This window comes from Puntigrus tetrazona, unplaced genomic scaffold, assembly GCF_018831695.1.
Source record: "Puntigrus tetrazona isolate hp1 unplaced genomic scaffold, ASM1883169v1 S000000009, whole genome shotgun sequence".
Classification (NCBI taxonomy): domain Eukaryota; kingdom Metazoa; phylum Chordata; class Actinopteri; order Cypriniformes; family Cyprinidae; genus Puntigrus; species Puntigrus tetrazona.
Genome location: NW_025047689.1, coordinates 221,959 through 246,688, shown reverse-complemented (window position 1 = coordinate 246,688; position 24,730 = coordinate 221,959). Strand labels below are relative to the sequence as shown.

Below are 24,730 nucleotides of genomic sequence, written 5' to 3'. Positions count from 1 at the left end.
ACAAGATTCTCTGGTCAAAAAAGATCACCTTTAAAGTTATCCATATTAAGATCTTAGCTATGCATATTACTAATCAAAATGTAAGTTTACTAAATGTCTTCAAAGAACATGATCTTTACTTTATGATTTTAGGAATAAAAGAAACATCATTCATTTTGACCAATGCAATGTGTTTGTTGTTACAGATATTCTTCAGCAACTTAAGACCGGTTTAAACAGTGTGTGATTGAGTTTAATACACGACTAACAATAAGCTTCAGGACAAACAAAATAGTTATTAATATGTGTGTTGTTTTCTTCATACTTGTGTGTTAATGGAGAATTAGAAGCTGCTCTCATAAACTGAACTCAAGCTGATGACGTGTCAGGATCTGAAGAGAGGACTCAAAAACACGGTGAGTGTCAACAGCTTTATTTAAGAAACAGGTAGACTAGATGAGAGAAGTGAACACAGTCCAGACAGTAGTCAGGCTGAGAGGAGACTGAGTCCAGCCCCAGATGACGGTTGACCAGAGAGGTGAAGACACTGAGAAGATAATGACCAGAGCTCTGATAGTATTGAGGTGAAGCCAGTCCACAGCCAGCTGGACAGGACCGACCAGACAGGACAGGACCGGATCGGACAGGACAGATGACTGACAAAAACAAAGACAACTTTAGACAGGGAATAATCAAAGACTCTGAGATTGAGGAGACACAGTAGCAAATGTAACCAATTTTAACGATATAAAAGTGAATTACAGTATAATAATAGCCTCTACTAGTAATGGACCCTGGACCAGAATCAGAAGATACCAAATTCGACAGGAGCCACGGTACTGAGCATCAAAAATGAGGCAGACACAAGAGTAACAGTTGAGTAGCCACTCTTATATTGTTTACACTTGACAGTTGACCTGTTCGGTTTGTACAAAATGTGGAATAACCCCAGAAGTTACAAAAATAAAAGTAGTAGTGTGTACACTAGAAAATAAAAGAATGTCCGTTGGGCCTCTTAAACAAAAATTTAAAAATTGTTTCCGTGTATTTGCTGTAGAGGTTGTGCAGTTCACCTTGTTCCAAAGATACTTGTAAGGTAAGTATTATGTGCGGTGAATAGGAAATCGGTGCTGGACTTTCTCAGTGGACTTGGCTCATCATCGAAATCAGCAAGATGTTGGTTCTGGACAACATCCGTCCTAAAAAAAACCTGACCTGCAGACCGGGTCAGAAAATTTACATTCAATACCATTCATTCTCAGGTGCATCAATCAGGATATAAAATGTCAAAAACACAACCTTTACATGTAACTTTGACATAAATCTTCATTCTTCTGTCTTTCCGTTGTACAACATTCAGTCTTAAGTATATAATTTCTGAGAACTTAACTTTATGCACTTCAGTTTACTTATTACATTAATATCATCACTGTTTCCCTTCAACACACGGAAAACAAGGGATAATAGCACCTAAAATGCAACAGCTAAAATGGCACATATCTCACCGTTGCTCGGGTATATCAAAGTGTAACACGACGATGATGGACTTCGTGGCAACTTCCCAGACAAAAGGGCAAGAGGTTAGCCGACGTAACTTCTCTCCTTTGTTCTATAACACGACTCGGATCTTGGGTGAAATGTGCTCCGACTCTTTCTTTTTTTCCTTTTTTTTAGGCAACCTTCAAAATTTTGTCCTGGTTTTGTCTCCTTGCTAGCACACAGCTACCCCGTCTGTCTGGCTATGATTTGAGAAAAACAGGAAGAAGCTGCACCCGCGCCTTGTCTCTGTGTCGACACGCTGAACGTGACCTGCGTAACCTCTGATTGACTGCTGAGGCTACGTACACCCACGTGGGAATACGTACTGTGTGATGCATACAACTGCGATAAGAGAACTAAAAAATCTGCTGATGTGAACAAATAGAGATACAGAAAATAAACAGTCTCTCTCTCTTTTTCTTTTTTTTTTTTTTTTAGTGAACTCAATTATTATAATATTATCAATGGGCCTGTTATACCTGGCTACACAAACACTGACGTTAACACAACAGGTAGAGTTATCAAACTAACAACACAAGAGAGAAGACAAGAACATTATAAAAGTACAGAGAACAAGAGGAACAGAAGACAAGACTCAGACAAACGAGGACTAAACAAGAGTCCGTGGTAACAGGAAACAAGGAGACAGAAGAAGAGAAGCACACATGACAAACACAAAGAAAGAAACATTAAACAAAGACAGGACACACATGACGGTCAGGAAAGGATCCTGACAGTCCGGCCCATATAAAATAGTTATCTACATTCTTTTTATAATGTAGATAAAACTGAAATAAAACAGAGAGAGACACTCCTGCTCCATGAGAAAGAGAATATTTACATACAAAATAAGTTTAGAGAATATATGAATAACGTGACTGAATGAATTCATCTGCGGTCTGAGACTGAAGATCATTTACATAGAGACACTTTACATGAGAGTGTTTATAGTGCTGTGAGTTTAACACTTCATGACTGAGAGCAGAACACAACACAATCTTCATCATCAACTACTACAATGAACAACATCCTCATCCTCATCTGGACTCTGTCTCTCTGTATTCGGGGTAAATATTTTATGAAAAGTTATAGTATAATATTTGGTCAAAATGTTCACTAAACAGCTAAAATGTCTTTTTCAGAGAGCTGGGGACAAATGACAGTGACTCAGAATCCAGAAATAAAATCCATCAAACAAGGAGAAACTGTTACGATCAGCTGTAAAACTAGTCAAACACTTACTCGCTGTGGTAGCTGTGTGTCTTGGTATCAACAGAAACCTGGAGAAGCTCCTAAACTCCTCATTTATTACATAAACAGACTCCAGTCAGGAACTCCATCTAGATTCAGTGGAAGTGGATCAGGGACTGATTTCTCTCTGACCATCAGTGGAGTCCAGACTGAAGATACAGGAGATTATTACTGTATGAGAGTGTACACTATATCAGTGGTAGTTATGTGTTCACACAGTGATAAAGAGTCGTACAAAAAAGCTGTGAGTCAGAGTCACAGTGACTGCACTGATACAGCTGAGAGATACTGCAGCTGCTCTACAACACAATCACACACAACACTGATCAGAGAACACACACTCATAACACAATAGCATTACAACACAAATATTATATTCCTGATGAAACTAATTCAGTGTTTATGTTAAATATAATGTCAATCAATTCATTCAGTCACTTCTTCTGTCTTTTAAGAAATATATTTAAGACAAGCACGACTTAAGTGAAGTTTCACTATATTTATATAAAACATACTATTTTACTATTAATTGAAGTATATTGTATGTTTACTTTATGTATGAAAATAGCAAAACCATCCTTTAAACCTTTAATGGGTTTAAAGTAACAGTTATACAGCAACCATGTTAAGGCCTGCTTAATAATATTTATGTAATGAGCGTATAATGAGCTTCAGTTTCCTTTTTAAAAGTCATTTTAATATATTTTATGAAGCACATTAATTCACTACATAAGTACACTAAAGGTAAAAGTGCTATTTGCTAAAAGTGCATTCTTACGATGTTCTTAAAATGTTAATATTCAAAATAAAAATTAGAATAGCGTAATTTAAATATACTGAGAGTAACATCTGTTCTGCTTGACTAGAGAAGCGAAACCCATCTGTTTCCGTCCAGATTATGGACCAATCAAACGGTCTGAAAATCTCATTTTCATGGTCAGGGTGGAGTGATTGTGACGGTCTCAGAATAGAGCAGCTCTGTCTCCAGAGACCATGTTCAAACCCCAAGAGCTTTATTTGACTCCATTTACTGCTACTGATGGAGCTTGTGAAAACACTACATGCGCCTTGATCTGTTAGTTGTGGAATGATGTGGTCGGACACAAACGGAGCTTGTTGAGAAGCTTTATTGAATGTTGCAGCAAACACAGCAGATTGAAAGATCAGCCAGTGCTTTGACACTAGAGCTCTCTTTCAGTCTTGAGTTACAGTAAATGACTACAGCTGCAGCACTAGACTCACGTGAATCCTGCCTGACACAGGACACCAGATACGGCTCATCTTCAGGAGAGAAACATCAGCACTGCGAGCGACTAACAGCGACTCTTGTGGAACGAGACGCCACGAGAAGCTCCATCATGTGTTACTCTGCAGACGTACTTTCTCCTTTTCCCAGCGTGCTTTGCTGAGGGTCAGGACGCTACCGCGCTGTAGAGGCCGTCCCGCCGCTCTCTGCGCTGGTCACGACCCCTCGGTGACCTCTGAGTCGTCCAGCGTCCAGCTCACCTGCGCCCCTGTGGAGAGTAAGAGCTGAGCAGGCAGAGCAGTGCGGCTGAGTCTCCAGAGATCTGCAGAGAAGAGGGGCAGCAGAGACACTGAGGGCTTCTCTGTGGGACCAGCTGCAGGAGACAAACACAACACATTCACAAACACACTCTTCTGCAGCGTTCACAGCATTTCTACAGGACTTTCAGCAGCAGACGTGAGGAGCGCAGTCACGATCACCATCTCATCACAGTTCATGATAAACACAAACCACACGATCACTGCCTACATTTATATCAAACTTCAGAAAGAAAACTAAATCTAAAGCAGGGCACTGACCGCTTGATTCCAGTAGTTTAGTATTTTATGATAAATATTCTGTTAATGTTTTTAAATTTATTTTACACCTAATAAAATATAACTATTTTAAGCTAAAATTTTGTGACCACAGTTCAGATGAAGTTAAGTTATGTTGCTGATTATAATAGAAAACATTAGAAATGAGCTGATATACACACAATATACAAGTTACAGAATCACTATACATTTTAATTCAATTAGACGTCATAAATAAAACTAAACACACAAGACAATTTGACTGATTAGTGTTTTTTTCTGTTGAATATTTTTAAATTCTTTTATAAATTAAATTTAAACAGAGATTTTGTGACTAAAATGATATCACTGTTGTTCGTAATTAGAAAACAACTGAATCAACTGAAATTATATATATATTTTTTTCTTCCTTTCTTTTTGGTTTTTACAAATCGTTCCTGTATTTAAAAGCACTGAATTATAAGAAGCAGCGCTAAATAGTCCTCTCATGTTTTATTTTTTTAAATACAGCTAAAAATGTGACTAATTTAAGATGAAATGTTGTGACACAGTTCAGATGAAGTTAATATTATGTTGCTGAATATATTAGAAAACATTAGAAATGAGCTGATATACACACAATATACAAGTTACAGACTCACTTTATATTTCAATTCTTCAATTCAATCTCATGAATGAAATTAAACACAGAAGACACTTCGACTGCTTAAATTTCATTAGGTTTTACATCCCAAAGAAAAATCTCTTTTAGATATTTTTCAACTTTTCAGTTCTTTATAACTAAAATTTAAACAAAGATTTTGTAACTAAAAATAATATGTTTTTATAATTAGAAAATACAGAATCAACAGAATTTATATATTTTTTGACAAATCGTTCTTGTTTTAAAATGACTGAATTATAAAAACAACGATATCAAACGAGATTCAGAATCACTGACTGAACTACAGAAAGTAGCTGCTATATATATTCTGATATCAAATCTGTTTATTTTTGTATATCTACAAAAGAAGTTTAGTTACGTATGAACACAGAGTTAAAACTAATCAAGAAAATAAACCTGTAATAAATATTTTATTCATAAATTGTATGTTTGGAGAATTAAAAAGACTTACCGAGCACCAGTTTAGTTCCTCCACCGAAAGTGTACCACAGTGATACGATCTAATGAAAGACTCAGATAAAACCTCTCTTCACTCGAGTGAACACAAACTCCAGCAGAGACACAAACACTTCAACACACTGAGAGAGAAACACACATCATTAGTGAATATTAATTCACATAAACATGATTACAGTCAAATCTGTACATAAAAATATTTGAAAATGATTATAAATCATTAGTACCTTCATGAAGAGTTAAAATGTGCACTAAATGACCTGAACTGACTCTATTTACACATTTAACTAATCATTTATTCATTATTTATTCATGTTTTTGCAGTAACTTATGTGTCAATATCTTATGTTGAGATCACATGACCAGCTGATTATCACTCATCTTTATCTCAATAAATCTATTATCAGACACCAGTGAAGAGTGTGTGTGTGTGTGTGTGTGTGTGTGTCTGTGTGTGAGAGTGTGTGTGTGTGTGTGTGTGTGTGTGTGATGTGGTCATCTCATCTGATGAGGGAGTGATTAAGAACATGCTTACCTGCACCAACAGTTTTTTGACCTGGTCTGGCCTTCAAGTAAAGCAGAGCAAATATGCGGTCTTCTGGGAGAGGAGGAGCGGTGGCAACCGCTGGTATAGATCTAAGACTGACCAGCCACCTTCTTTCACCATTTTAGACCAGCCTCTTAGAGTGTATGCCAGACATGAAATTTACAAACTATCTGGGTCACAAATTCAACATCGCTGGGGACTGAATGAACAAGTGACTGATTTAGAACATCAGTTTACCATCAGCCTGGATTTGATTGATGCATCACCTCTTCCGGTCATTATGAAGATTCAAGCGATTAGAGATATAGCTTTTTCTAAAATACAGCACCATTTTGCAAATGTCCATATCTCACAGAAGGTTTTGTGTGAAATGGATAATAACACTGTGCAATTGGTAAGGAAATGGTTGTACCTCAATACGCACTCTACAAGGTGCTTTATCTTCCAGAAGAGACAGGATAGAGGGCTCGTGTCCCAAACTGCATGTGGAATATATAGCCTCACGCCAGTCACATCTTACTAACATGCTGAACTGCGATGATACCAGCGTGAGGAGATTGGCGAGAGCATCTCTGCTACTGGACTTTAAAAGAAGGAAGGTACTACAGGCATGCGGAGGGAAGACAGCTTCTTGGGCTTTAAAAAGGAAGAGCAGGGAAAGCTGGATGGAAGGGCGCAGGGGGTTTGGTGTGTCGCCAGATTGGCCTGATTTAAACAATTTATGCTGGAGAACAGGCACGCAACTAAAGTGGATCCACAGCCTTCAGCCTGTAGAGGTCTCGGACGAGCAGGTGGAGGATGCATCGGTTACGGTGGAAGCTAGACTGGATTATAACAACACCACATACTTCCTCTTATCAAAACATCAAGGCAGACTCTCATGTCCATCCAAAGAGCTCGTAATATGGAGTATTGGTCTAACTTAAAGCTTCAGGAAAGCTGACCAAATTGACCTGTGCAGACCACTCAGTGTCACACACCATATACAGTAATACCACCCTGAATGAGGAGATCCTCATATTTTGTGTGAAAGCCCGCCTGCAGGTTCTCCCCCACAAGATACAATCTTTCTCTGTGGTTTCCGCCATACATTCCCCTTCTGCATTTTGCATGAACCTCTACAACATCTGGAGTCAGTAGCGCACATCATGAATGGCTGCCCAGCATATAAAGGACTGTATATCGCAAGACATGACAGACTTGTTGAGCTTATTGTTGCCCAGATCCCCTGTGGGACTGATGGACAGTTGTACAAACACACTATGGTACAGCCACATTGGTATAATTCAGTTATGAACATCTTTTAGGCATTCCCAACACACCAGACATTGTTTACATATCCCAAACTAGTAAAACAGCCATTTATTTTGAAGTGTCATGTGCATTTGATTTGTTTATGGAGGACTCTTACTGTACAAAGATTCTGAAATATCAACCTTTACTATCTGCCACTGAGAGCCTGGGTTACAAGAGCCGACTTATTGTGCTTGTGTTTGGCAGTTTGGGTCATGTACACAGGCTGGTTGTTAGTGGACTTTGTATTGGGGGTTACGGAAAACAAGGGCCAAACAGCTAGCAAAGTACTGCTCTATTTCAGCTGTCAGGAAGCATGTATATTTGGAAAAGGCGATGTTTTTTGTACCCTTTGAAATGGTAAACTCAAGGCAGTGTGCTTCTTGTTTAAAAACGTGTTGAACTTTCAGAAGATTTGATTCTAATGAATTTACCTTGTAATGTGGAATCAAATAAAGTATATAATCTGTGAGAGTGTGTGTCACAAGAACCAATGAAGTATCCACAAAAACGTGTTCCTTTAAAGATTAAATGTTTAAAACATTATGTTGTCACACAATGATTCAAAAATTGATTCTCATCAATCATATATTGGTAGAATGTAGAAGATCAGTGTTTGTTATTAGATCTGTGTGCTAACAACATCACAGTCTTTTGACTCCAGCTTTCAGCCAGAGAAAGATCGTCAGGTGGTGTCCAAACTTCTCAAACGTTTCGACCCTGAACCACGACGCCTCTCAGTTGATGAGTCAGCAGTTAAAGTGCCATCTTCTCCCCTGACTTCAGCTCAACTCTCCTGTTTACTCCAAAGACAACAAGAGACTCTTTCTGCTGCCTCCCGACCTCTGAAGATCATTTACATAGAGACACTTTACATGAGAGTGTTTATAGTGCTGTGAGTTTAACACTTCAAAGACTGAGAGCAGAACACAACACAATCTTCATCATCACACAAGACTCAACTACTACAATGAACAACATCCTCATCCTCATCTGGACTCTGACTCTCTGTATTCAGGGTAAATATTTAACTAAATACTGCACTAAATATCATTACACACATCTTATGAAACAGTCCAATAACCACTGAATGTCTTATTTCAGGGATCCGGGGACAAGTGACAGTGACTCAGAATCCAGAAATAAAATCCATCAAACAAGGAGAAACTGTTATGATCAGCTGTAAACCAGTCAGCCGATTTCTGGCTGTAGTAACTGTGTGTCTCTGGTATCAGCAGAAACCTGAGAAGCTCCTAAACTCCTCATTTATTACATAAGAAGCCTTTATTCAGGAACTCCATCTAGATTCAGTGGAAGTGGATCAAGCTATGGAAGTGATTTCTCTCTGACCATCAGTGGAGTCCAGACTGAAGATACAGGAGATTATTACTGTATGAGTAGACACTATATCAGTAGTAGTTATGTGTTCACACAGTGATAAAGAGTCGTACAAAAAGCTGTGAGTCAGAGTCACAGTGACTGCACTGATACAGCTGAGAGATACTGCAGCTGATGACGAGAGCATCACAAACAACACAAACTCACTGAATCAAACTTCAGAGATTTATTTATATGATGTTCTAAGGAGGAAATATACTTATTAACGTAATGTAATCTAATTATATAACACTCACTAGATTTGACATTGCCTGAAGAAAAGTGTTAGATTTCCAAGTGTAAAAGGTTTTTCCAAGTTCTTGCTTTTCTGAGACATTTATCAATCATTTATTTCACTTTTCTAACTAGGATATTCAAATTTTATTCTCCTACTCTTTCAGTTATTTATTTATTAGGAGTAGTTCAGGATCTCGTGGTCACAGATTCATATTTCATAATCAGATTCATATTCTACTGCAGGACTGATGGAAAATCACCCAGCTCTGCTATAGACTTCTGAACAGTTTGAATGAGCTCACAGTCTACTTTATTAACAGATTTCCACAGATCTCTGAATCCTGTTTCCTTTTCTAACTTCATTGACATTTTATGTCTATCACTACTGATTGTAAAAAATGCTCTTGTGGCTTTAGTGGCAGAAGAAAATAACATTTTAATCAACATCTTAAAAAAATGATCCATTGTCCACTGCATTGCAGTCAAAAGCTGAATTTAAAAATATCACACAAAGAATCAAAAATGCATTTCTGGATTGCAGTAACCTGTTATTAAGGTGCCTTTTCATTGGTCTGAAGTAGAAAAAAGCTAAATACAGCTGTAAATGGGTTAAGTTTGTCCACGTTCAACTATTTCCAGAAGTAGACTGGATCACGCCACGTGTGTGGTTAGCTAGAAGGAGCACTCAATGAGAAAAATAAACTAAAACAGTTTTAATCATCTACAAACGAGCAAAATAGCAATATAGTTGCAAGCAGGCAGAACAAAAAGACCACACGCATTAATGACGATTAAACAGAAGCAAACTGGAACTTAAATACACACAGGAACTGACTAAATTAACAAGACACAGCTGAAGACAATTAGACAATTAATAGAAAGTAGGTCACTCTGAACACATGGGAGAAGACAAAACAACAACAAAAGAGTCCACATGTGTGACGACCTAATAGGTACAAAAGTGTATTTTTAAAAAGGTACCGCCCAGTGACAGCTTTTGTACCTTTATGTCTGAGTGTGTTTGAAATACAAATAGATAAAAACAGCAGGTTTGAAATGATATGACATTATTTGCATAACATAGCAGACCAAAGAGTGAATGTAGGATATGCCCAACATAACAATTACATTGACCTCATTGTTTCAATTTTAGATTAGACTTCAAAAGTAAAATAATATAAATTTGATTTTTAAACAGTTACTTGATACAGATACTAAAGTTCAATCAGAATAAACTCAAGTGTGAAAACAACACTGAAGACTTGTGTTTTGTGAAAAAATCACTTTTATTCCAAAATATTTTTACATTGTTTATTTGAGTTGTTGGTTTTATTACTGGAAAATGATACTGATATGGACCGGATCATGGCTGTAGACTGGAGCTGGACCTGTCCTGAATCAATGAGGCTTGCAGACTGATGATACATGGAGCCCAATGACTGATCTAAATGATCCAAATAAAGATCTGTTACCTCTTCTCAATTGCCCTGTGTATCATCAGCCTTGGGCTACAGCTCTGACATTGTTCTTGTGGTCATTAAAATAACCAGAAGCAGCGCGTATTTGACATTATGTTAGATCATGCTCTATTTACTTCATTGTTAAGGTTACATCAGACTTGTCTTACACTGGTAACGCTCATTTTAGACTCACACTGACTCAACCAATCATCTCTTATATAAACTTGCCTTATACATAGAGGCATTGTCATGTTAGAGTCCTGTCCAAAAATTTGTATCCACAATTCCCTAGAACATCATTGTATGATTTAACATTACGATTTGTACTCATGGATATTATAATAATAAATACATACTTAATAATAAACTTAATAAAAAAAAAATAATAAACTAAAGTAGTTCAACCTGTTTATTGGAAGGGGGAACCCCAATACTTTTTTCAATATAGTGTATAAAGATACATTTACGTTTGTGTTTACATGCATTTACTTCAGTGTTTTATCTGTCTTTATCTCTTTAGACTGCTTTTAGACACATTAAATATTATTTTTTCGGCATGTTACTGTTTACTGCAATAAGTACTGCAGGACTTTACCTGCACTCTACAGAACTTACCTGCATTCTAAAACACTTACTTGTGCTCAACAAACATTACCTGTACTCTACAACACTTACCTTTATTCAACAAACCTTACCTGTATTCTGCAGGACTTACCTTTAGTCAACAAACCGTACCTGTACTCTAAAACGCTTACCTGTATTTAACAAACCTTACCTGTACTCTACAGGACTTACCTTCATTCAACAAAGCTTACTCTATATTCTACAGGACTTACCTGTACTGTACAACACTTACCTTTACTCAGCAGACCTAATCTGTACTCTAAAATGCTTACCTGTGTTTAACAAACCTTACCTGTATTGTACAGGACTTACCTTTATTCCGCAGGACTTACCTTTAGTCAACAAACTGTACCTGTACTCTAAAACACTTACCTGTTTTTAACAAACCTTACATGTACTCTACAGGACTTACCTTTAGTCAACAAACCTTACTCTGTATTTTACAGGTCTTACCTTCATTCAACAAACCTTACCTGTATTCTACAGGACTTACCTGTACTGTACAACACTTACCTTTACTCAACAGACCTAATCTGTACTCTAAAATGCTTACCTGTGTTTAACAAACCTTACCTGTATTGTACAGGACTGACCTTTAGTCAACAAACCTAATCTGTACTCTGAAACACTTACTTTTATTCAACAAACCTTACCTTTATTCTGCAGGACTGACCTTTAGTCAACAAACCTAATCTGTATTCTAGAGGACTTATCTTTACTCAACAGACCTTACTTGTACTCTAAAACACTAACCTTTAGTCAAGAAACCTTACCTGTATTCTGCAGGACTTACCTTTAATCAACAAACCTTACCTATATGTTACAGGAATATCCTTTAGTCAACAGACCTAATCTGTACTCTAAAACACTTACCTTTAGTCAATAAACCTTACCTGTATTCTGCAGGACTTACCTTTAGTCAACAAACTGTACGTGTATTCTACAGGACTTACCTGTTTTCTAAATCACTTACCTTCATTCACCAAACCTTACTTACCTTTACTCAACTAACCTTACTTTATTTTTACAGGACTCACCTTTAGTCAACAGACCTAATCTGTATTTACAATGCTTTCCTTTTAATCAACAGAATTTACTTGTACTTTAAAACACTTACCTTCATTTAACAAACCTTACCTGTACTTACAGGACTTACCTTTAGTCAACAAACTGTATCTGTACTCTAAAACACTTTCCTTTATTCAACAAACTTTACCTGTATTCTGCAGGACTTTCCTTCATTCAACAAACCTTACCTGTATTCTGTAGGACTTACCTTTAATCAACAAACCTTACTTATATGTTACAGGACTAACCTTTAGTCAACAAACCTAATCTGTACTCTAAAACACTTACCTTTAGTCAATAAACCTTACCTGTATTCTTCAGGACTTACCTGTTTTCTAAATCACTTACCTTCATTCACCAAACCTTACATGTATTCAACAGGACTTACCTTTAGTCAACAAACTGTACCTGTACTCAAAAACATTTACCTACACTCAACAAACTTTACCTGTATTCTGCAGTACCTACCTTTAATTAACAAACCTTGCTTGTATTCTACAGGACTTACCTTTAAATCAACAAATGTACCTGGACTCTAAAACAAATACTTTTAGTCAATAAACCTTTCCTGCACTCTACATTTACATTTAGTCATTTAAATGCACTTACAAAAACACTCAACAAACCTTAACTGTATTTTACAACACTTTATTTAACAAACCTAACCTGTTTTCTGCAAGACCTACCTTTATTCAACAAACCTTACCTGTGTTCTAGAGGACTTACCTTTACTCAACAGACCTTCCTTGTGCTCTAAAACACTTACCTTTAATTAAGAAACCTTACCTGTATTCTACAGGACTTACCTTTATTCTGCAGGACTTACCTTTAACCAACAAACCTTACTTATACTTTACAGGACTTACCTTTAGTCAACAAACTGTACTTGTACTCTAAAACACTTACCTGTTTTTACCAAACCTTAGCTGTATTCTACAGGACTTACCTTTAGTCAACAAACCTTACCTGTATTTTACAGGACTTACCTTTATTCTGCAGGACTGACCTTTAGTTAACAAACTGTACCTGTACTCTACAACACTTACCTTTATTCAACAAACCTTAACTGTATTCTACAGGACTTACGTTTAGTCAACAAACCTTACCTGTATTTTACAGGACTTACCTTTATTCTGCAGGACTGACCTTTAGTTAACAAACTGTACCTGTACTCTAAAACACTTACCTTTAGTCAACATACCTTACCTGTATTCTACAGGACTTACCTGTTTTCTAAATCACTTACCTTCATTCAACAAACCTTACCTGTATTCTGCAGGACTTACCTTTAGTCAACTAACCTTATTACCTTATTACCTTTATTATGCAGGACTGTACTGCAGGACTGTAAAAACTGTACCTGTACTCTAAAACACTCACCTGTATTTAACAAACCTTACCTGTGCTCTACAGGACTTTACCTTTAGTCAATAACTGTACTTGTACTCTCAAAACACTTACCTGTATTTAACAAACCTTACCTGTGCTCTACAGGACTTAACTGTATTCTACAACACTTATCTTTAGTCAACAAACCTTACCTGTATGTGTAACGCCCTGGAAAAAGCAGGGAAATAACCACGAGTGTTACGACGATGTTTCTTGATGAAGACTTTTACTCATATCGTACACAATTACATTACATTTCACAAATCAATCATGAAAGCAAATCACAACCGTATGGATATACTGTGTTTGCATAAAACAGACAAAACCCATTTTATATGCAAACTGTTCCATACATTTGTAATTGTTTGTAATTGTAAAAATAAAGTAACTTAAAGTAATAACTGTATAATCTCTTATACAACTCATAACAATTATCAAATGTATAACTGAATGTAACACAAAATATGTGCATCTCACTAGATTTGTGAGAAGGGAAATCACCTTGCATCCATGTGCTGCACACCACGGCCATGTGCTCCAATAGTGCAAGCAGCACTATTGCAGTGAATATCACACTCTTTCAACTACTAATATAAAGGTCATACTCTTGGCATGCATTATAAAAACACACAGTGATGAGTTTACACATATATCACAGTAATACCTGTAAAAAGCAGGGGAAAATAACACAACACTTCTCAGCAGGCTCTGAGTCGCATGAGGAAGTTCTTGACATACTCCCACAAAGGTATATTACACACCCAATCAATTGCTCCCAGAAAAATGGATGCTTTCACTGGCAATCGCTGCAAATCAAACCGCACCTACACCATTATTTTCCCTCGACGTCACACAATACACTCCCAAAAGAGCCGCCTGTGTTAGATAAACTACTGAATGGAATGAAATATATATCGAACCAAACCAAATATATTTCCATTTGAACAGAACCATGCTACCATGGTAAACTTGAACCATTTTAGACCCATACCATTTAAAGTGAACAAGCCCCAAATACTAATTTATACTACCTGTTACATATGCTAAAGAACTTATCTGTACTCTATAAGACTTACCTGTGAACTGTACAACACTAACCTTTATTCAACAAACATTACCTGTATTCTACAGGACCTAACTGTATTCTATAACACTTACCTTTATTCTACAAACCTTACCTGTATTCTACAAACCTTACCTGTATTCTACAAACCTTACCTGTATTCTACAGGACTTAACTGCATTATACAACACTCACCTCTAGTCAAGAAACCCCACCTGTACTTCTTACAACATATACCATAGTAATAACATAATTCTAGAACAGGTTTTGACGTTTGCTTTGTACTGCAATACCTTTTCAAATAATTTTTCTTAAATAATGACCCCAAAACACTTTTTGCTGCTGCTACTGTTTGATGTTAATGGAAAGAAGCTAAGTCCTCAGATTTGTGTTTCCATCTTACTGCAGATGTATTTTTATCACAACCTATATTACATTTGAATTTATTCAGCCACGTAAGAAGCACCACAAAGTTTTGAATAAGGGAAAATGAAATAAAATGTAAATAAAACTCGCAAATAGCAGTAGTTAATGGGTGTTATGTGTCTGGTTTCATAAAGGATATTCACAACACTAATAAATGATTTGGCTCTAATTCAGTTCATGCGAAACACCATTAAGATTAAGATGACTCATATGCAAATTCTAAGTCAATAAAGCAATATAAAAACATAAGTTTATCGTGGGACTCACCAGCAGATCAGATGTGATAATTGATTTATGACTGAAGCAGTACAAGTTGAATCTTCGAGATTCTTTCAAACATCTAGCCGTGACGACAGATACGCTTCAAAGAATGTTTCTCTGCGCTACATGCTCTAAATTCTTTTTATTAGTCTATAGAGCGGTTCATTTATAGCAGAAGCTTAGAAAGATCAACAGAAAACAGATTTCCTTTATTCCTCTGCAAGTGATAAAAGATCTGTTACAAAATAATGAGATCAACTAAAATAGATGATCTCTGGTCTGTAAATTGGAGAATAAAGAATATATGCGTGTGTTATAGGTTCCTGTTAATGATTTTATGAGATATATTTGTCATTTTAAATGTAATGTTAATGATTTAGAATGGCCTGCTTTTAAGCACTCTATAGGCTATGTAGATACCTGATGTATTTTAATAGAATTATTTTTAAGCTTACATCCACAAGTCATGATACATGTTGAGTTTCTGAGTGAATCTGTAGCATATTTAAGAGCAGACTGATTTTAACATGAAATGCAAATGTCCATATATGTTACTTTATGGCAAATACTTTATGATAGAATGTATTAGCTCTATATTCATTCTGTAGCACTTCCAATAATGCATTATGAATCCCTACTAAAATGAATATTAATCCGCAAAATGACAATATAAAATAATCCACTAGGATGACAGAGTATAAAAGGTCTCTGGGTCACTATCACAAATCACAACACAGACATAAACAAGGTGTAAAATCTTTCAAAGTCAAATCATTTTGGCTGTGTTGAGTATTTTAGTAGGGGAGCGCAGGATCCTTAGAGACAAGTCAATAAATCAAGTAATTTCCATAATTATAAGCAGAAAACTCTCTAGTTGAGCCCCATTGTGTTTTAATGCAGCCTACTTTATTTTTATTGGTTTTTAATGCACACTGGTTTGACTGAGATTTAGCACCCTCACAGAACAGAAGACATTTACAGACAAAACAGCTTACACGCCTATATTACAGTGCAACAATAGCTCACCAAATAATAACAATACACAATTTGTGCTCATTTAAATAGATTGTAAGCACAGACAAGAATATCTGGACTTCTTTTTAGTCCTCTTTTCCCAATTTCCATGACCAATGTTATTTTTGTTGCTGCACCCGTGAAATATGCTTTTCCTCTTACATACATTTTTTTCTGTTTTTTTAAAATTATTGCTTCATTTTAGAAAAAGTGAGTCAAAATTAAGTGAGAGATTTATGCTTGAAAGCTTTATTGTAAATCTGATAGTCCTCTAATTTAAGAATTTTTTAACATATTTTGAAGCAAGATGATGAGTAGTCTAAACTAAGATTATATATATATATATACAGAAATATTAAGCAACTAGTTCCAGAATGAGTATTTTACAATCAAACTAAAACATAGAATCATACGAATTTGATCAGGCTCATGTGACTGATCTCATATCCAGGAGTCTTTCTTAATGAGTGTCTAACTGAATCATTGACTGCTTCGCTTAAAAACGCATTATTCATGCATAAACAAACTCATTTAAAATTATTTTCTTTGAGGAAACAGAGCAAATCATGAAAGTTACCAGCAGCTCATACAAATGTGCTCATTTAATATCAGCCGCTTATTGAACTGTTGAATGAAATTCATAATGAAAACGCCTCTTAATATTCATTCAAAGCTGTTTTTAAATAGTTAACAATTAAAGTGTCTTAGATGAAACAAACTATTATAATTATTACATTGAAATAGAAATGAATAATTGCATAAATATTCACCTGCTGATATACTACGATGAACTGACGAAGCGCTGCTGGATTTGCGCTTAGTTAAGAGAGAGCGATGCGTATAGAGTTCCGACTGAACATATAAAACACTGAACCATCACATTCTACATTTGGAGACGATGAGACATTTATATTGATCGATCTTGCTGCTTCGCCCACCTCTGATCCTAGTAAGACTTGGTTTGATTTGAGATCAAAGTGATTTTCTGGACAGAGTTTGAACTATATTATTCTGAGAATTAACTATTTCAAATTGGGGTCAGAGAATATTGCATTTCATTTTATTCTATTAATTTTCTTTTCTCCCTATTTTTCTTATTTTGAGGAGTTTGGAGAGGTCGTCACCGGCTCACCCGGACGGAAAGATTGGTATAAGCTTTAATTGATTATTTTAGGATATTTATTATTGGTATGTGCATTGTTTGACAGCTTTCAGTGTCCTTTTCGTTATATTTGTTAAGTGATGTATCTTGTTCCACGATGATAAACGGTGCTAAATATGTTTTGATTATTGGATCGTTAATAAAACAGAAGGTGATGGTAAGTGGCTATTTCAGGCCGGCCGCCCAGATCCAGGAGCGCTGTATCTCCTGTGACTGCTGCCTCAGAGGATGGGAGACGAGGCTCTGGTGACGTGGACCCAGAGCAGCCCCTGAGCCAAGAGTTACTAGGAGAGACACTCTCTGCTTTTGACCGGCTGCTTTTAGCCCACAGATCAGCCTCACAGGAAGAGGAAGCAGAGCGCGCTGGAGGATGGGGTGGCGCCCACTCAACATACATTCACAGCTCTTAACGCCTCCCAGAGGCCAGGATTATCAAAGATGTCATGATTCGGTTATTAATAGAAAATGTTCTTGTTTATACATTTCTTTGAAAGGCTTCAGAAGGAGATGTCATGGCCTCGCTATAGCTGAGATTCGCCCGTGCATGCTGGGATACGCAGGTCCGGTGACTGTAAAGAGGCTTTCTTCTGCTAATCTAAACATCTTTAGAAATGGCCATATCAGTGAATGCGTGATTTCCGGGCGATTCGTTCACAGGTTGCCATCACACGCTTATAAAAAGCAGGCGTTTAGATGCCGAAATGGGAGTTAGCAGACCGGCGGGGAATTATCTGGTCGGCGGGAATGGATCTTGGACTTGCGGAAGTTGTCAGGTCTGCTGCCGCTGGAGGTAGCTGATGACCCTGGTCAATTTTCGCTCCTGCCTGCCTACCGTCCCCGGTAGTTGCTGAGTATTGACTATCGAGACGCAGCACGGTGATCTCGGAGCGCCCTGCTCTGCAGATCTCCGAGTTTCTGGCGAGAGAACGGATGTTCGAGGAGACTTCGGCCAAAAAGGTCCTGTTGCAGCTGATCACGGGCATGAAGATTTGCGGAGCTGAGTTCAAAATTGGACGCTAAACTTGATAGAACCTTCTGATTCCACCAATGAACCACAATGACATCAAGCTGCTGGACTTCGCTGTGGAGATCTGCTGCAAGACCGGGCCCTACCAACAATTTGCAGGTTGCTTTGATCTCACTGCAGCTGCGTGTTTGTGAACACCAAAGGGAAGATTTGATCGGACGCCAGGGTCTTGTTGTGTCTCTCAGGCACTCTTGAATACGCCTCCTGAGGTTTAGGTAGCACTGGCTTATTAGCGAGGACCGGCTACGGTTTGTCGGCTGGGGTGACGCTCACAGTATCTCAGCGGCTGCTTCTTCTAGAGGAGCACGAGGGTCACCAAAAGCAGGCTGGACTTTTCTCGAGTTGTTTGGTAAAAGAGGATGCACATTACGCCTAGACTTGTGTGGAAGGGAAGTGCAAAGTGTTGAAGGCTGTGTTGTGTAACAGAGCGCTGTCATTTCCGCTGGGTGTCTCCAGACGGGACGCTAGACCGCCGAAGTTTAGAGTGACATTGAGAGCCACCCTGGTTAAACTGAACAGGTGTAAGACCAGTGACACACTTTCTGGAATCACAGCAGTCACGGCTGGATTGTGTCGTTGGGACTGGGGTCTAGATCAATGCTTTCACTGTTTGTATAGGGAGAGCAGGAGGACACAGGAAGTAGAGAACTGCATTTCCCTGGTCATCTTCAGTCCCGTGAGGGCTCTGTGGATCCTGGAGGAGCTGGAACACACAGCACCAGCAGAAACCAGACTGGAGAGGGAGAAAAGGGAAATGGGACATTGTGTAAATAAGAGGAACAGATGGAGGCACTAGACACTAAATTGCACATATAATTCATATTTATTAATGTTTAGATGTAATAGATTTTAGTTGGTCATAAAGGAGTCTGTGCTGTTCAAACGAGCTGGCTTAGAATTATTGAATTCAGAGTAGTAAAGCTGCATTTAATTATGAACATTTAGTGTACATATTTGAATAAAGGTGTACATTTGCATAGGTGTCTTTTTAGTGGGACAGGGTTAATGTATTTATTTTGTTATGTTACACTTTGCTGAGAGATTTTGGCAGGCTTCTTAAGATGAGAAACATGAACACAGTGAATTATGATAATACTGTATATTATACCTTAGTGCAATACACTTTAAAATAGGCAAGTTGGTTACATGTGTAGATTTTTAAAAGGGACATATTTGTACTCTAAAGGGTCCATTTTTGAGCCTAATGTGTTAAAAGTGGTTTTTAAAAAAGGTACCTGTCCAGTGACATTTTTGTAATTTTTTATTTCTGGAGTATGTATAGTTATAAGAAAAAAAGGTTTAAAAGGATTTGACATTATTTGCATGATATTTATTTAGCAATAAACTGCACCTTGGGTGCCAGTTTAAAGAGATCAACTGGGAAGAAAATGCGATTATATATTTAGTAAAGAAAGCTTGCAGGTAACTTATCCCTGACCTGTTAAAACTCTCATTAAACCCACTGGCAAACCTTTATGGTGTTAATTTATCAAACTGGGACCCTGGAGACACATTTTATACTTGAAGGAAGATGAGGCACTAGCGATGTGAGTCACCCAGATTTCCAGGCACATGGCCTTCCAGGACCCAGGCAGAGGCAGACTGCAAAGTAGCCCATCTCTGTAGCCAGCCTTTGCTGCTGTGTCCAAGAAAGACTTCTGGACTCCAGACCCGAATCACTGATGTCAGGTAATGAGATATTACATAGATAAGAGTATATGAGAGATATATATATATATATATATATATATATAGCCATTTTCAAAGTATGTATTCAACTGTTTGTAAATGAGAACTGAGGAACAAGTGTAAAAACCTCAATACATGTGAAGTTATTAAATAAATGAATTCATTTTTTCTCAGTATATGGTTAAACTGAACAAAAGTGACTATAAAGACATGCAAGGTTACAAAATCTTTTGTTAACACCTACCTCCGAGGTTTTGATTGAGTTTTCCAAGGTGCTTTTCACCCAGTTTACTTGTGAGATTGGTGAGTGTGAAGGTGAAACACTGCAAGCGATTCATCTTCACCCTCGGTTGTTTCTTAGTTTACTGTTTGGCATAGCACTTCCGCCATGGAAGAACTGCTACAACGTTCATCGAGGTCAGCGCCCGCCAGCAACAATTGGCCGTTATCTGGCAACTCAACGGAGTAGGAGCGGTTACGCGCTTGCACAGTATTCTTCCGCTGCTTCGACCTCAGAGCTTGAGCGACTAAAAGGTCTGCATATGATGCATCCTTAGGTATCTAAAAAGGCCGTAGATAATCAGCAACGCGCAGTTACACCCAGAGGAGTGAGCACGATACTGGCTCCCAGCACGCGCGAAGTGAGCGGCGATTTCCTTTCTTTCTGAGCGAGGCGATGAGGAGCGAATCTAGTACTTTAAGATTTCTGGCTCAGCCTTTCACCCATCGCCAGAGTCGCAGTACGTACCCGCTGGGAGTACAACCCACATCTACCCGCCTGAGCGCCAGTGGCGGGTCAGGGGAGCTGAGCAGGTCGTAGCCGATCGCTTCCTAAGAGCCCTTCTCCCCTCGCACAGACAAGCTGTCAGGATGAGGAACTCCCAGCTACCACCATGAGCCTGCCCAGGCGCGCCCAACATCAGGAGTCTGGAGGAGCAAGCGCCGCTTCCCAGGGGGGCCCAGGAGCCGCAGGCACCGGAGGGCACGCCGACACCAGTCAACAGGCCAGCGTCTCTCTCTGCTCACGACGCAGCCGATTCCACGGGAAGATCCGCACCCCTGGCACTCTGCGGCTGGTTGGCTGGCTGCATTGTCCACCACACGAGCCGCCTGGCGAACCTAGTTTAGGTTAGGTGAACGGGCAGCCGCAGCTTTATCACATCGCAAAGGCGTCGTAAGGAGATGAGGGAACGGATAGGCAGCGCGCATGTTGTTAGTCCGGGACCACTCCAGCAAGGCCCAGCAGGCCCGTGCGACACTACAACTGGGCAGCCTAACCAGCGAATTCCAGCCAACAAGGTTTGGGTGTTCAGCTCACGGGCGGTAAGTTTTAGTAACTACTTGGGACCCTACACCGTGGTAAGACCGGCCCGGCCGTTACAGACTGGCACTCACGGTAAGACTTGACTTTAGCCATTTCAGCGCCTCAGGAGCAGGGAAAGAGGTAGACTTGCCTGCCACAGGCTGATCGGGTCTCAACTCCACCTCTTCACCTGGACCTTCCCTGAACACTACCTGACCTGCCTTCTCCCAGCACACATGACACCAGTTCCCCTGTTTATTGTAATTTTTTCTGGACAATTTGACATTTGTATTTTGCATAAAGCCTGACGCCATTACCCACTGTGTCTGTCGCTGGCTCCTTCCTTTACAATATATATATATAGTGGCAGAGAGGAGAGCATTTTGGGATGGTGGGTCCTGAAGTGCAATACTAGCGCGGCTCTGGAAGAAAACTACCAGCCACTTGAAAGCACTGATCACCGGACTCACGCATCTGGAGCTCGCTTGCCGTGGGGCTGAGGTTGCCAGTCAATCATGAGCTAACAGACTTTGCATGGCTGTCTTCGACTCATGGTCTCGGTATCTTCTAGAAGCCAGTCCTTTGAACCGCGACACAGAGCCACTCCCAAGATCACCTCGCTGCTGCACTCCACCGATCTGCACCCTGAGGACCCAGTGACCTTCTGTAGATATCACACTGATAGCAGGCGAAATTGTCACTTCACGATTTACATATATTGTTAATAAACGTATTCTCCGGGTTCAAACGCTCTGTTTGTGCTGTGTTTATCCACTTCGTGACAATACATACATACATTGCTATAATAATACACAAATAGCTTGTAGTTGAAACAAGGTAAAACAAACAAAGCTGTAGCACGCACTTTAGTACTTGGGTCAAGAAGTAGAAACGGCGAACCAAATTGGGATACACTCTTGCATGGAGATAAGACCAGCAGCACTTCATATAAAGATAAGAGTAAGATTGTTCTCAGAGTCAGGTCTCAAGAAGTCGACCTTTCCCTGTCTCCATGAGATCTGTCTCCACTTAAAGCATTTAGGAATGGATATGTTTTCTTAATACAGGTTTTACTGTTTCTTTTTCGTATCGTAATAGCACCAAGTGTTTCTTTTCACAAGTTACATGTAGGCATTAAATTAAATCAATAAATCAATCATTTATTTATATAGTGCTTAACATCACAGGTTGCACTCAAAGCACTGAACAGTATAAAGAAGAAGAATACAATGATAGGATGTAACATTGTAAGGAAACCTGCATGAAATGATAAAGGGCAGTGGCTCAAATTCAAGTCCAGACAGCAGTGTTATGGCAAATTAAGTAAGGGCTGGCGAAGCAGCCAGAGTGGCCTGATAGCAGCATCAGCCTGGGCAGATGTGTGCTGTAATGTTTCTTATGCAAGGACTCTGGTTCAAACTCTGACAATTTTTTCCTCCTTTAAATCATTAAAAAAAGAGGAATTAATCAAAACAAGTGATAGGGGTAGGGGAGATATTGATGGTTCATCGCAGAAAATAGTAAAAGAAATACTTGAAACTATAATTGACTCTATAGTTGATTCCTTCATAGTAATGACAAAGTGCCACATAGTGATTTTCTCAGATTAAAATGCTACTGTTGTAAGAATTAACGTTGAATCTTTTTTTGAACTAATATTGTCTGTTTATTCAAACATTGAAAAACCATTTTAAATATTTTAATATAGAGTTAAGTAAGTATATAATGTTGAAAAATGTAATATTAGATTTAATTTCTTTCAAAAATAATTTTTTTTAAAACATATATTGCAATTAATATAACAAACTATAATCATTTATACTTGATTATCAAAGTAATGAATTTAGTAGAGATATAGCCTGGGCGAAACTCTCACTACTTTTTTGCATCGCATTAGATATGTTTCTAGTACTTCTGAGAGTGTTTATAGTGCTGTGAGTTTAACATCTGAGACTGAGAGCAGAACATAACACATCTTCAATATCACAGATTCCAATCACAATGACACTTTCATCCTCATCCTCATCTGACTCTCATGCTGCTATCTGCGGTTTGTGATAAAACATGATTATTATTCCGTTTTGAAATGAAATGTACATCAAATATTTAAATGTTATTTTTGTTTTCTTCTTCAGAGTGTAGAGGACAGATCACCGTAACTCAGGAGTCCATCACACACAACAGCTCAAGGACAAGACGTCACAATAAACTTTCTGTAAAACCAGCAGCAGAGTGTATGGTAGCACAGTTACACTGGTACTTGCTAGAAACTTGGGAGAAGCTCCTGCAACTCCTGATATTTAATAAAATAGATCAGTCAGGAATCATCTAGATCTTGTAGTGGAAGTGGATCTTTACAGTGATTTCTCTGAACACTGTAGAGGAGTCCAGACTGAAGATATACAGGGAGATTATTACTGTCAGAGGCACACTATATCAGTAGTAGTTATGTGTTCACACAGTGATAAAGAGGGTCACATAAAAAGCTAGAGTCAGAGTCACAGACTGCACTTATATAAATTGAGATACTTGAAGTATGATGAGAGGATCAATAAACAAATTTTGTGATATTTAATATTTACATACATACTAATATTTATTTAATAGGCATATACAGTGCATCATATTATCATTCATTCATTATGGATAATTGTAAAATGTAGTACACTTGGCTTCATTATCAAGCATCATACTTGAGGGGCTTATAGACTGGTATCAGCCTGACTTTAAAATATGAAGAAATGGTGTAAATGTCCCCAGGTCACTGGGGACGGTAATTTCCAATTAGAGTCCTGCTTTGCCATAATATTAAGCAATCTCTGTCCTTTAATCAATAAAAGCTTATCAAGACAGTGAGTGGAGCCAAAGAAAACGGTCGAGGCTTGGTATGTATTTATAAGCACATTAGTTATGATATAAGCAATTACAGTTTCTATAATACAGTTACTGTAGTATAAGACTAAAGGCGACCATTACTCATAGATCTAAGAGAGTCTTCCACTGATTTTAACTAAAGCCTGTCTGTAGTTCAGTTTTATTTGTTGTGCTTCTTTTTGGTCTCTTCTCTTTATTTCTGTTCT

At 38.2% G+C, this 24,730-nt stretch overlaps 3 pseudogenes; 1 reads left to right on the top strand and 2 right to left on the bottom strand.

Annotated features, from left to right (window-relative positions):
- The window catches only part of LOC122332334, a 249,997-nt pseudogene that overhangs the window by 101,515 nt on the left and 123,752 nt on the right, over positions 1–24,730 (bottom strand).
- The window catches only part of LOC122332338, a 190,245-nt pseudogene that overhangs the window by 56,703 nt on the left and 108,812 nt on the right, over positions 1–24,730 (bottom strand).
- The window catches only part of LOC122332339, a 70,757-nt pseudogene that overhangs the window by 1,438 nt on the left and 44,589 nt on the right, over positions 1–24,730 (top strand).